The sequence below is a fragment of the Crocuta crocuta genome, unplaced genomic scaffold (genome assembly GCF_008692635.1).
Source record: "Crocuta crocuta isolate KB4526 unplaced genomic scaffold, BGI_CrCroc_1.0 scaffold190, whole genome shotgun sequence".
Classification (NCBI taxonomy): Eukaryota; Metazoa; Chordata; class Mammalia; order Carnivora; family Hyaenidae; genus Crocuta; species Crocuta crocuta.
Genome location: NW_027527955.1, coordinates 1354177 through 1359579, shown reverse-complemented (window position 1 = coordinate 1359579; position 5403 = coordinate 1354177).

Sequence of the window (5403 nt, the reverse complement as noted above, 5' to 3'; positions counted from 1 at the left end):
AAAAAAAAAAAAAAAAAAAAAAAAAAAAAAAAAAAAAAAAAAAAGTCTAAATGAGAAGGGAAAGGGAGCAATGCTGAGGAAGAAGGGAAGGGTTTGGGAAATAAAAAGAACTCCAATTTTTATCAGAAATGAATAATAAGAGATGGTGATATACAGCTGCTCCTCTGAGGTTGAACAGACTCAAAGAAATTATCTGACATAATTTATTTCAGTTCTGTAGAATTCCAATTACTCACACGTAAAGTACAGTGGATACACTTAAAAAAAGAATACAGTAATTTTACTTAAAAAATAATTTATGTAAAACTGACCAGTATCAGAATCCATTTTATATACTAAATATACTATAGAACAAAATACTAATTCCTTTTTCCATTTAAAATATATATGCTTTTAACTTACCACCAATTTATAGTAAAGCCATGATCTAGAATTTCCGCTTTGAAAGAGTAATGTGAAATAGTTTCAGAAAGCAGTTAATTTCATTGTAGGCACTGTATGTATGTTGTTAAAAACATTTACATTTGTATATCCCATATAAATAATAAATTAAAACACAAGAAAATATTCTAATACTAAAGAGCTTATACAATCTTTGAATAAGTTCATAGAAAATGTTAATTAAAGGAAACCAATCAGTATTTTTAATCTGATCTTTTATCATGTTTATTAATTTTTGAGAGGGTGACCACACATGTGGGGCAGAGTGAGAGATAGGATCAGAAGCTGACTCTGAGCTTTGACAACAGACAGGTGGACATGGTACTTGAACTCATGAACCATGAGACCATGACCAGAGCTGAAGTCTGATGCTCAAATGAGCTACCCAGGAACCCCCATATCAGTATTTTTAAAAATCATACTGACAGTCCTTGGAAGAAAAATCTATGAAACCATTGTTCTTTATTCTGATAATATTACATATAAATGTTCTTAAGATCAAATAAGACTACAGTAAAAATATTTAAGATCCTTTGAATGAATGGAAAAGAACAAAGTACTGACTGGATTGAAGAGCAAAAGGTAAGAGCAATAGGAATAATCATTTTTTTAACTGATCTGAGAAGAAATAAAGATAGACATCTGACACTGTCACGATTTTTATTAAAAGTCCAATTATGTGACAACAAATTCAGGGTCACAGAAATGAAACCAAATTGCTACTATCTCTACCTGGCCGTGTTTATTAAAAACTGTTTTTCCTCCTGGGGCTTTACTCCAAGTCTGAGTTGGAAGTAGATGGGAAACCAGAATTTGTGAAGACTCTGGTAACTGCTAAAGACAGCCTTCCCACAATCGGTACCTCTTGTAACCAGCAGATGGTGCCCTCCATAAGGACAACCTTTCCAGTACAGAGTGATTACAGAGAATAAGAAGTCAGGCTTATTCTAAGCCAGGAACAACTAAAAAGCTACTAGAAGTGTTTTCTAAGAGAATAAAAGATAAAATAAATTATGTTAATTTTCCCTAAGGGTATAACCTTAAGGCCCCGTTTACATATTTTCCAACTATGCAAAAAAGCTGCTTTTTTCCACATACAATGTTACCACTAAGCCACCAAGCAACTTCAATTAATCTTTTTTAATTCAAATTAAGTTTATTTAATAGTTATCCCTATGAGGTCTGGTGAAACAAAGTAATTTTAAATCGTTTAAAAAGTCCTTTTAGACAGCAAACTCATTCTGTTCATATTTTTGGTAATGTTTACTTATAAAAGTTTAAGCATATTTCTTGCCTACATGCTTTTTAAGGACCATCAACATTACAGAAGGGAGTGAAGTTAAACTTCACTGGTTCAAAAAGAGTAAGAGCCCCAGAATATAGAATATCTCAACTAGCACCAGTTTCTTATCTTTATTTAATGTGTATTTTTGAGAGAGAGAGAGAGAGAGAGAGAGAGAGAAAGGAAGGAGAGAGCGCGCAAGCACACACAAGTATGAGCAGGGGAGGGGTACAGAAAGAGGGGGACAGAGGATCCAAAGCAGGCTCGAACTCACAAACCATGAGATCATGACCTGAGCTGAAGTCAGATGCTTAAGTGACTGCGCCACCAAAGCATCCCATCAATTAGCACCAGTTTCTAACAATACAGAAAGTATTGTTAAATCTTGTTTAAATTTTATTTTAATGTTTGTTTATTTTGAAGAAAGTGGGAGGAGAGAATCCTTGAGTGAGCAAGTCGGGGGGGTGGGGGAGAAGGGCACAGAGAGAGGAGATAGAATCCCAAGCAGGCTCTGTGCTGTTAGTGCAGAGTCCGACTTCGGGTTTGATCCCAAGAACCATGAGGTCATGACCTGAACTGAAGCCAAGAGCTGGACACTTTACCAACTGGGCCACCCCAGTACCCCTGTTTAATCTCTTTAAAGTAATAGTTTTTATATTAATAATGACAGTATCTCTCATTTACTGAATGACTGGTATTTCTCTACATCAGCTCAATGTCTCATTCAGTGGCGAATAAAATTATGTATTCCTCTATGCACATCAAACCTCAAGCATACATTCTTGCATACCTACATTTCACTGAGAAAACAGCAGCTCTATCAAACAGGAACCTCTTCAGTCTCCATCACTAAATCTACTGGCCTACTTAACAGCATTTATACCCATTCTCTCCTTCCTTCCTGTTATTAGAAAGTATGTTAGCCTTACATCAAAAACTAATCCCTTCACAGGTACACAAAATCCCATCCTCTACAGGTTTATCTGAGACTTGCACTTGATTAGTTGTCTCCTCTTTCCTCTGCATCAGCATCCTCAGTGTCTACTCAATCCCTTCTCTCAGCACTCAACATACTCTGTTCTTCAGTGGAAAGAATACTGCAACACACCTACTCAGACTACAAATACCCCTCCAACTACTACTGTCTTCTCTCTCAAATTACCTTCACAGACAAACTTCTCAAAAAGTGTATTTTCTACCTTCACATCTTCAGCTCCCATTCACTTTTCATACTAGCAATCTTGTTTCCAACATACTCCCATCACCAGCAATAATGCCTCTGCCATAATCATTGTAGCAGCATTCAAAAATAACAATGGATTTTTTCCTTTTCTATATCTACACCCTTGCAATGTGACTTTGTCGCTCCTCCAATCAAGAGTGTTTTTCTAGCCCCTAAATCTGAAATGATCTTATGACCTGATCCACTGGGACATTTGGCAAGCTTAGTAAGGGCTTCTGTCTTGGAGTTTATAGACTTGCTGTTCTTGGAACTCTACTGAGCATGTGTACAAGCCCATAAGTTATCACACTGGAAAATGAGAGATCATATGGAAAGAGGTTCCAGTTATTACAGCCATGATCATCAAGAACAAGCCAGCCACAGTCCAACTAGCAGGTAATCACAGGGGCTTACCTGCAGATGCATGAGCAAGCCCAGGTAAGGGATCACTAAAGCTGGCCCAGATGAGTAGAGCTGCCCAGCTATTGCCCAGCTAAGCCAAACCCAACTTGCCAACCTGAAGAACTGGGAGCCAAATAAACGGTGGTTATTTTAAGCTGTTAAATTTTGGGGTGATTTGTTATGCAATAAAAGCTAACTAGAAGTCATCACTGACCTCCGTGCTGTGGAATCAAATGAGTACTTTTCTAATCCTTATTAAACTGATCTCAGAAGTATAACACACAGTTGATCATACCCTTCTCCTTAAAACACTCTTTTCCTTTGGTTCCTGCTCTACTTTACCTCTTCCTGATTTTCCTCCTACCTTACTGGTGACTCTTGTCTTTGTTGTTTCCTTTTCTACCCAGCCTCTAAATATTAGTAATTCATAAGACTTCAACTCTGACCCCTTAATTAACTTTTTATGTTTTTGTCCAGACTTTTGCCATAAGCTTTTAAAAACCTACTCCAAAGACTTTAATACATACCCTACCGACAGATCTCTTATAAAAACTAGTCCACATATACAATCAGTTGACATTTCTACTTGGTTTATTTGTAAAGGCATCTTGAACTTAAAATCCCCAAAATTAAACAATAAGCTATCTTCCAATTTCTTTGCACTACAAAATAATGCACCTTCTACCTTCTCTCTGTATATGGTGCCTTAGTGTACCCGGTTGGTTCCTCCCAGACAACTGGGAGTGACCTTTTCAACATTTAAAAGCAACCAAGTCCTGTAAATGCTACCTGTGAAACATAAATAAAATCTACCTTCATTTAGCTGACATTTCACCACAACCTAATCTAAGCCACCTCCAATTTGTTCTTCATACAGCAGCCAGAAATGATCTTCTTAGTAATCTCTTTATATTATTGCCTTACTTAAGATTCTTAAATAGATTCCCAGTGCCCTTAGAATAAATTCTAAATAGGGGCGCCTGGGTGGCTTAGTCGATTAAGCGTCCGACTTTCGCTTAGGTCATGATCTCGAGGTTCATGGGTTCGAGCCCCGCGTCAGGCTCTGTGCTGACTGCCAGCTCAGAGCCTGGAGCCTGTTTCAGTCTGTGTCTCCCTCTCTCTCTGACCCTCCCCTGCTCACGCTGTCTCTGTCTCTCTCTCTCTCTCTCCTAGAAATAAATAAAAACATTAAAAACAGAATTTAAAAAAAAGAATAAATTCTAAATATATTAATCTGACCACTTTAATCGCCATACTCCTGTCACACCTCTACTCCTTAAAGGCACCAAACCAAGATCCTTCTGTCTCAGTGTGTGCTATTCTTTTTGCTTCAAACCTTTATCCTTCCCTCTGTCACCTCTTCCCCTCATGCCTGGCTAACACTGATTTTTCAAATCTCATGTATCAATTCTTCGAGTATGCTTTCCCAAGTCTGCCCAAATTAAATTAAGTCTCTATTATATGCACTCAACACTACCCCTGTACTTTTCCTTCAAAGAATTTATCATAATTATAGGTGCTTATCCTCTAATGTCTGTACTCCCTTCTCAACTTCCATGAACTATAAGAGAACAAGAATACAATTTTGTTCACTACTGTATACCTAAATGAATAACACAGTGATAGACAAAAAAAGCAAGAGCTGAGCTCAACAAATAACTTTTTAAAATTTTTTTAATGTTTTATATATTTTTGACACAGTGACACAGAGCATGAGTGGGGGAGGGGCAGAAAGGGAGGGAGACACAGAATCCCAAACAGGCTCCAGGCTCCAAGCTGTCAGCACAGAGCCCAACATGGGGCTTGAACCCATGAACTGTGAGATCATGACTCAAGCTGAAGTCAGACGCTTAACCGACTGAGCCACCCAGGCACCCCAACAAATAATTCTTAATAATGAGATGAATTATGTAATTATGCCCACTTTATAAATGAGAAAACTGAGGATCAAAGAGATTAATTATGCTGAAGTTATCTGCAACTAAACTGGAACTAATCCGTATCTGATTCCCAAAGCCTATTCCCTTCACCTCATGGCTCCCAATCTTTGGAGCAC